Raw genomic sequence first — 9,966 nt, 5'->3', positions numbered from 1 at the left:
GGTGAAGAGGACCTTCTTTGCCGCCTCTTTTGCATCTTCAGAAAACAACATCTTCAGAAAACAGCAGCATCTTCAGAAAACAGCAGCAGGAGACTCTTTCAGGTGGTTCACAATCTATTGGAACCGCCTGCACCACCGGGGCCTGGTGGGGACCCCAAGATCTCCTGCAATGCTTTTGCAAAGTTTTTTGCAGATAAAGTCGCTCAGATTTAGAAAGAGGTAGACTCCACCGTGGGAGCCGGCCCGGGGCAGGAGTGTGCTAAAGTCCTGTCTAGTCATATTATATGGGATCAATTTCAGTCTGTTACATCCGAGGATGTGGACAGGCTGCTTGGACGAGTGAAGCCAACCACCTGTCGTCTTGATCCTTGTTCATCCTTGTCCATAAAAGCAAGCCGGGTGGCTCTGTGGGCTCTGTGGGGTGGTGAATGCTTTCCTATGTGAGGGAGCCTTCTCAGATCCGCTGAAAAGGTGGTCATTAAACCGCTTCTTAAAAAAACATCTTTAGACCCAGCCAATATGGCTAACTATCACCCAGTCTCAAATTTTCCATTCTTGGGCAAGGTGATTGATTGAGCGAGTGGTTGCTGAGCAACTCCAAGCATGCCTGGAGGATGCGGACCATTTGGATTCCTTCCAGTCAGGATTCAGGCCTCATCATGGGACTGAAACTGCCTTGGTCGCGCTGGTTGATGATCTCCGGCGGGCTAGGGACAAAGGTGAGAGCTGTTTCCTAGTTCTGCTGGATCTCTCAGCGGCGTTTGATACCATCAACCATAACATCCTTCTGGACCGTCTAGAGGGGCTGGGAGCTGGGGGCACTGTCCTACAGTGGTTCCGCTCCTTCCTCCTGGGCCGTGTTCAGAAAGTGGTGGGGGGGATGAGTGTTCAGACCCCTGGGCTCTCACTTCTGGGGTGCCTCAGGGTTCTGTCCTCTCCCCCATGCTTTTTAATATCTATATGAAGCCGCTGGGAGAGATCACCAGGGGGTTTGGGCTGGGTGTTCATCGGTATGCAGATGATACCCAGCTCTACCTCTCTTTCAAATCAGAACCAGTGAAGGCGGTGAAGGTCCTGTGTGAGTGCCTGGAGGTGGTTGGAGGATGGATGGCGGCTAACAGATTGAGGTTGAATCCTGACAAGACAGAACTACTGTTTCTGGGGGACAGGGGGCGGGCAGGTGTGGGGGACTCCCTGGTCCTGAATGGGGTAACTGTGCCCCTGAAGGACCAGGTGCGCAGCATGGGAGTCATTTTGGACTCACAGCTGTCCATGGAGGCACAGGTTAATTCTGTGCCCTGGGCAGCTGTCTACCAGCTCCACCTGGTACTCAGGCTGAGACCCTACCTGCCCGCAGACTGTCTCGCCAGAGTGGTGCATGCTCTAGTTATCTCCCTCTTGGACTACTGCAATGCGCTCTACGTGGGGCTACCTTTGAAGGTGACCCGGAAACTGCAATTAATTCAGAATGCGGCAGCTAGACTGGTGACTGGGAGTGGCTGCCTGGACTACATAACACCGGTCCTGAGAGATCTGCATTGGCTCCCAATACGTTTCCGAGCACAATTCAAAGTGTTGGTGCTGACCTTTAAAGCCCTAAATTGCCTCAGTCCTGTATACCTGAAGGAGCGTCTCCACCCATCATTCAGCCCGGACACTGAAATCCAGCGCCAAGGGCCTTCTGGCGATTCCCTCATTGCGAGAAGTGAGGTTACAGGGAACCAGACAGAGGGCCTTCTCGGTAGTGGCGCCCACCCTGTGGAACGCCCTCCCTTCAGATGTGAGGGAAATAAGCAGCTATCTTACCTTTAAAAGACATCTGAAGGCAGCCCTGTTTAGGGAAAATTTTAATTTGTGACGTTTTATCATGTTTTTAATATTCTGTTGAGAGCCGCCCAGAGTGGCTGGGGGAACCCAGCCAGATGGATGGGCTATAAACAAATTATTATTATTATTATTATTATTATTATTATTATTATTATTATTATTAATATAATCATCATTAAAGTAGGCTTGTGGATTTTACTTGATTTTACGATTTTATCTCTTGTAAACCACTTTGAGGTTTTTACAATCAATCAGTGTATAAATTTTATGAAATAAATAAATGATTTCCCCTTTAAAAGATATTTTTTGTTGTTTGTAATGATTTGTGTTTGAATTTCTACCACATACTAGAAATCCAACAAAATACACCACAGAAACCATTAATGGGATTATTTTTTCACCCATTGGATGAAGGTGAAAGGGGTGTGAAGAATATGGTAAGTGAATGAATCTGGTTGAATGGGAAAGGAAAAGGTGTCACCCAAATAAAAGAAGGTAGAGCAAAGAGTTTGAGGCTCAAGTGGATGCAACAGACACTGGAGCTGCCTCTGTTTAAACCACAAAAAGCAAGGGGCAAAATCATCCAGGAAATATCCAGCTCATAAGGGTAGGCTCATACAGGCATATCCGCTGAATATACCCCCTGTCCTCAAAAGCACAGAAGACTGGTGCTTGTTGGTCCACCTGGATCCATTTTAACTTAAACCTATATAATTTAGTACCATTGAGAACAACCAGCACATTGAAATGCATCCAACAAACATCTATTGAATTATTTTTGCACCAGCATTCTGGTGGTGCTTTGTAAACTCAATTTTTGTTCTAGTGGGAATTATGTATGGGCAATTTCATCCGTATCAACTTCCAGTTGACAGGCATGTACTTTATCATTCTTGAGAAAACAGATTTGTGCTTTGTAAATCTAAACTTGACTTTCTGGTAGTCATGCAGCAATAATTTGAAACACTTCTGTGTTTCATATAAGAGTTTCAATTGATGTTTTATGGAAAACTTTTGGCATTGTGGTGCTGAATACACCTAACTCAGGAAAGAGTTGCTGCTTTGTGGTAGAGTACATTCTTTGCATGTAGATGACCCTGGGTGCAATGGCCAGTTTCTCCAAGTAGACCTGGACTGTCTAAAATCCTGGAGAGCCACTGCCAGGCAATGGAGCTAAATGAATCAGCTCCCAGAATGTGCAAGAGGGAATGCCAACTCAACACACCACACAAGGCATCACAGTCCATAATTTACCAATGTACAAAAATCATGTTATATGTGCAGGGACCCACTTGACCGTATGACTATGCATCATGAGCCAATACTTGGCTTGCAAAGCATGTGTGCTACCACAGAGCTACAGTCGTTCTCCACATATCCACTGGATTCTAGAGAATATGCATACATTTGCCCTTTCATTCACTAGAAACCAAACATTCTGTTCCACGTCACCCCAGTCTCTGAACAAGGTAGGATTTCTGGAGTTCCAGGAGCTTACCAGGGGTTTGTGTTTCCTTTGGAATGAGGTACAGCAGAGGCTGTGGTTTCCTTATGACACATAGTTAGTTACCCATATATACCACCTGAGCCTATACTGGAGGGGTTCACAGCATTCGCACCCCAAGAGGGCCTTGCTTCTCCCACAGCCACAGCATTGGGTTTCAACAGAAATCAGGCATGGCTCTGACTTTCTGCCTTCCCAGCCTGCAGCCTTGCTTCCAGCTTCCACCTCACATAACTCCACTCTCCATCCTGAATTTTGTCTTTCTAACTACCAGTGAGTTGAGGGAGAGAAGCCCACCCATTTGTTTTCTGGCACAGATCTACTTCCTTTGTTACCTTAACATTCCTTTTGTTACCTTACCATTACCTCACCAGGAAGCCAGCCTGGCTATTTCAGGAATCTGAACCCTTGCTTATATTTTAACACATGCTGGATCCAGGGTCTCGGCATATAACCTGCCCTCCCCATCTCATAACAATACCGATATTCCTTAGATTCTTTCTGGAGAATGTCATCTCTTTCATTTCAAAGGCAAGTAGTTCCCAACCTTTTCAGACCCAGGGCCCACCTTTACCCCTGGACCACAACAGGATCCCTTTTTAATTATTTATGTAGCTGATTGTCTGTATTTGTTTTTCTCCTCTCTTTGCTGCCACATTGTTGTTGCTGTTCTTTGGTCCTTCTCTTAAAAATACCACCATAAACAACAGCTACCTCAAAAATTGTGTTAGTGATACAGCACAACCCACCTTAAAAAAGGATGGGTGATGCAGTTGTGGATCAAGACTGACCAAATGAAAGCAATTACCTACAGTTCTGTTCATACATGGAAGAAGAGAGTCTGTACCAACAATGATGTTCAGGTGTTGGGGTTGGGAAATGACAGGACGTGACTGTGGTTGCCTCCAGACTGTCAGGATTTTGTGGGAGGCCAGATAATCCCCCTATCAGGGAGACTCAGAGGCCACCAGTTGCTAATCCTACCATGGGTGCTTCCCGTGTCTTGCTTTGCAGCTTTAGATGCCTCGTGTCTTTCTTTTTAGGACTTAGCCACCCAAGGTAAATGTCACACCGGATATATATAATATGTGCAAAAACTCTTCCTCCCTCTCTTTCTTTCTCTCTCCATCCCACACTTCCTTGATGGCAAATATTGGCTCGAAAGTTTTTGGCTTCTAATGTGATCAGTGAGACAAGCACTCTGGAAGGAGGCATTGCAGGGATGTTGCTATAGAAACCACCAAAGGAGGAAGATAAAACAGGGACACTTTTTCTTTTCAGCAGGTAGTGATTCAGCAGAGCCGTGCTCCAGGCAGCTCTGGGAGTGACATACAGACGTTTCTTTTCTGTAGTAGGTCATGGTTTCAGGAAGCAAGAAGGGAAGTGTTTTACTCTGTGCTGATTCCTTTCCTGTTTGTAATGGTGTGGTAGAATATCCAAGGCAGGACGTCCCTGCTTGATGGTCATTTAAATGCTCTAAGTGCTGTGTGGTGTGTCATACAGCATATGCACACACTAAAGAGGAAATTCTCCACTAACAAACACTGAGTTTTGCAACCTGGGTAAATCATGAATGCTATCACTATTTCTCTTGTTTTGGATAGTTATGGGGGCTAGGTGGGATATTGAAGCCCCACTTCCATCAATGGAGATCTATTTCAGCCAACCCTCCTCTGTCTTCTGAAATTTCAGCAGCTCTAGTGAAGCTTGCTCTTTCATTTTTTAAAAAGAGGTTTTTAGAGATAAAGTTTAGATCTAAAAAAACCCAAACCAAACTGCAGCCAGTATAAAATCATGTGGATTTCTGTGCTAAAGGCTTGCTAGGAAAGAGGGAGGAAAGTGGAGAGAGCTCCCCGCCCATAGAGCAGCCCCGCTGGCCCTTCTGCATGAACCGTCCTGGGTATGTCACCTGCTTAAAAAGAGTGATGCCCATTGCAGGTGCTCATTGCTTGCCTGGAATCAGGAGATTTTGCTGTGCTCCAAAGCAAGAGTGATCAAATGCTTCAACTGCCCCCAATGCAGAAATGGGATAGAGTGATTTACTGTCACCAGAGGCGAGCTAGAAGCAGACAAAACTCAGTGCAGTGGATCAGTCATGCAGCAACACTCTGAGCAACCTCTTCTGTGCCTTCTGTGCCTTCAGTTACTTTGGGGTTCACTTGGAGGAGAAGCATAATGTTACAAATCTAGGGTAGCAAAGATTTGGGGCACAAGGGCACCCATAAATACTAGAGTTGGTGAATGTTTGAAATTAATAAATAGCAGAATTTAGATAATATTTGGAATGTTGGAGGGAAGGTGCCAGGCCAGTGAAAAATACAGGCTAAGCTTGGAAAGGCTACAGAGAGGCAACAGGGTGCTCCCTTGCATCTGCCACTGTTGCTGCCGCCGCAGCTCAGGACAAGGGCTGACTCCACTGGTGGAGGAAATAGGAATATTCCAGGATCAAATCAGAAGCATGGATGGCTTTTGTAATTCCAGGACCGTCCCTGGAAAATTGGGACACTTGGAGGGCATGGAAGTAAAGAGCCCTCATTTAGTTCAATGGGGTTTCCATTGCTTGGGGGATGTTGGAGGATATGGGATAGAGGTCATTAAGAATGACTAAAGGTGCCAGAAGCAAGTCATTAACCCAGGGCAGAGGCGGGAGTTCCCATGGTTATCATGGGTGGAGAAAGGTTTAGGATTTCAGTTTCCATGGCTAGGAAAACAGGGGAGAGGCAGGCTGTGCTCACAGGAAAAATGTTTCATTTCACAAGGCTTGGTTTGTTTTTTTCTGGCAATGGTCTTTGGGATGGAGAAGGGTGGAGCCAGAACTCCAGGCAGAGGCCATGTAGGGCAGAACCATATTGGAGGCTGAGACAGAGCAGGATGCCGTGGACCCCACTGCTGCACTGCTGTTGGGAGCAAGCCTCTCTTGAGATGGAACCCTCTCCAAAGTTAGACCCAGGTGTCAATATGTGTACAATAAACTACATTTCTTAAAGACACTAGTCTCTGCTGTGCCTTGACTTCTCAAGAGAAACACAACTCCGCATGAGCGCCTGGAACCCTTGGAATCTTGTGTAGCCGCTCAGCAGAAATTGGGGTGGTGTGTAACAATAATTATCTAATCGCTTTCTCATGGATTGTTTGCTCATGGCTCATACATTGGGAAATTAACGCCATAAGAGAGGAATGCAAGAGAAAAGTTATTTAGGAAGGGAATGGTGAGCAAAGCAGATCCAAAGACAGTATCTGAAAAGACTGCAGACTGCAGAATTAGGCAGAAAGCTGGGCATTAGAGCTCTGAGGTCAGCTTGGAGTGTGCTTAGCTCCTCTCTGAGTGTGTGTCAGCTGCTTTCCCTCTCCCATGAGCAAAGCCAGGAGGATTCAGTTGTGCACTCCAGACAATCCTCTGTGGCCCGCTGAGGTTGGGATCAGCTGCCATCTGTGCCATCAGCATCTTGGCAAAAGTTCAAGTCATTTCTTTTAATTGCACATGAGTATCAGAACTGCTCCATCCCCATCAAAAAGCAAGCTTTTCATTTTTCAAATGACATATTATTGAGAATATGCAAGAAAACTCAGCTTGATAAAATAGGCGGGCTAGGAGGAAAACCCAAGCAGCTGCCATCTGGCTACAATTCTTCTCTGGTTGTTCTTCATTTATTATTGGCATGGCATCTTGACTATGCGCTAAAAAAGCTAATGCCATTGCCATCATCAAAGCATCTAAAAGTTCACTACAGCTGCCACCCTAAAGGCACTTCTGGGGAGAGTAACTTAATGGGGCATGCCTGAGAAGACGTGTATAGGACTGGGTGACAGAGAGAAGGCAGAACTACTCAACACCTACTTTGCCTCTGTCTTCACCCAAAAGGAAAGCGATGCCCAACTGGGTGATAACAGAATAAATGACGAAAGGAGGGAGCTGCAGCCCAAGATAGCAAAAAAGGTAGTAAGGAACCCCTAACTAGTTTAAATAAATTCAGATTTCCAGGACCCATTTAACTGCATCCAAGGGTACTAAAGGAGCTTGCGGATGTAATCTCAGAGCCTTTGTCTATGATCTTTGAGAATTATTGGAGAACGGGTGAGGTTCCTGCAGACTGGGAGAAATGTAAAGTATTGCACTTGGACAAAAAAAAAAAAAAAATGAGAGGCACAAATACAAGATGGGTGACACCTGGCTTGAGAGCAGTACATGTGAAAAGGATCTAGGAGTCTTGGTTGATCACAAACTTGACATGAGCCAACAGTGTGACGCGGCAGCTAAAAAAGCCAGTGCAATTCTGGGCTGCATCAATAGGAGTATAGCATCTAGATCAAGGGAAGTAATAGTGCCACTGTCTTCTGCTCTGGTCAGACCTCACCTGGAGTACGGTGTCCAGTTCTGGGCACCACAGCTCAAGAAGGACACTGACAAACTGGAACGTGTCCAGAGGAGGGCAACCAAAATGGTCAAAGGCCTGGAAACGATGTCTTATGAGGAACGGCTAAGGGAGCTGGGCATGTTTAGCCTGGAGAAGAGGAGGTTAAGGGGTGATATGATAGCCATGTTCAAATATATAAAAGGATGTCACATAGAGGAGGGAGAAAGGTTGTTTTCTGCTGCTCCAGAGAGGCGGTCACGGAGCAATGGATCCAAACTACAAGAAAGAAGATTCCACCTAAACATTAGGAAGAACTTCCTGACAGTAAGAGCTGTTTGACAGTGGAATTTGCTGCCAAGGAGTGTGGTGGAGTCTCCTTCTTTGGAGGTCTTTAAGCAGAGGCTTGACAACCATATGTCAGGAGTGCTCTGATGGTGTTTCCTGCTTGGCAGGGGGTTGGACTCGGTGGCCCTTGTGGTCTCTTCCAACTCTATGATTCTATGATTCTATGATTCTATGATTCTATGATTCTATGACTGGAGGTGAACAAATGGTGTCCTCATCTTCAAAAGGTGGGGGGGGAGAGAAGACCAAGGTAACTACTGACCGGTGAGCTTGACATCAATACCAGGAAAGGTCCTAGAAAAAATAATTCAACAGTTGAACTTAGCACTTAGAAAAGGATGCCGTGATTACCAAGACCCAACATAGGTTTCTCAAAAATAGGCCATGTCAGGCAAATCTCATTTCTTTTTTTGATGGAGTTACAAGCTTGATGGATCAGGGGAATGCTATGGACATAGTGTATCTTGATTTAAGTAAGGCTTTTGAGAAACTAGCCCATTATATTCTTGCGAGAAAGTAAAATGTTGAAAGAGATAACTGTTAGGTGGATTTGTGGCTGATTGACTGACTGAATGCAAAGAATACTCATTGATGGTTCCTCATTATCCAGGGAAAAAGTGACAAGTGGGGTGCCAGAGGGTTCTGTCCTTGGCCCGTTGTTGCCAATGTCTTTATAAATGACTTGGATGAAGGAATTGAGAGGATGCCCATCAAAGTTTGCAGATGACACCAAACTGGGAGGGGTAGCTAATGCCTCAGAAAACAGAATCAGAGTTCAAGATGACCTTAACAGATTGGAGAACTGGTCGCAAGCTAACAAAATGAATTTCATTAGGGACAAATGTAATATTCTGCACTTAGGCAGGAAGAATCAGATGCACAAATCTAAGATGGGGGACACCTGGCTTACTAGCAGTACATGTGAAAATGATCTAGGGGTCTTGGTGGAGCACAAGCTTAGCATGAGTCAACAGTGTGATGCAGCAGCAAAAAAAAAAAAAAGCTAATGCTATTTTAGGCTGCATCAACAGAAGTCTAGTGTCTGGATCAAGGGAACTAATAGTCTCACTCTGTTCTGCCTTGGTCAAACCACAGGAGCACTGGAGGCCCCTAGTAAGTCATTTGGAGCTTTCTGAAAGGAAAACTTTGGAAAATCAAGATTAGTTTTGTGATCCTCACTCTTCCCCCCACCCCCACATGGTAGGATGTTCCAGAAGGAACATTTTAGAGAGCCAGTTTTCCCACAAAGAACAGAAGGCTGGAGATTGAAGGTGTTTTGCATTATCTGTTTCTTCAGCATCCAGACATGCAGTGTGAGTCTGAAGAGCAGCCTGCCTTGGGAGCCTCCCTCCCATCCCAGTATCATCTTACCAGCCAGCTGCAAAGCTGCATTCAAACTCTTTTGTTTAGCTGTCAGGAGTGGGCCCAGTTGTGAGAGGCCACCAGCCATCAAAGGCCGTTGATCCATCTTTCAAATCAAACTGTACCAAAGTCTTCTCCGAAGAAGGGCATTCTGCACGGCAAAAAGAGGATGTGAGCTACAGTATATACATCAGTTTGAAAAGTGTGTATGCTAGAAAACCAGGAGTAATTCCTCACTGTTTCCTTCAGCTGAGAAGAGACCTCTCAGGCTAGATGACCTCAGGTGTTCCTTCTGACCTAGAATCTGGAAGCGGCACTTAGGTGAAGTGCTCTCATTCTCTAATGGCACTGCAGCGCTGTGCTCTGTCAAATTTGCTCAGAATGCCTAATCTGACCAAGTGCGTAGCCAAGCCAGCCCAAGGTAAAGCTTGCTGCTGCCCAAAGACGCCAACAGGCCATGTGTCAAAAAGCTTTCTGTGACAAGGGTCAGCAAGCGTTTAAAATTTGGTGCTGGGAGCACGGCATGATCCAAGTGCCCCTCCTCACTCTCTCTCCAAGTCAAAAACCAAGCCC

This window comes from Podarcis gaigeae (genome assembly GCF_964106915.1).
Source record: "Podarcis gaigeae genome assembly, chromosome: 2".
Classification (NCBI taxonomy): domain Eukaryota; kingdom Metazoa; phylum Chordata; class Lepidosauria; order Squamata; family Lacertidae; genus Podarcis; species Podarcis gaigeae.
Note: the sequence above shows the minus strand (reverse complement) of the source record.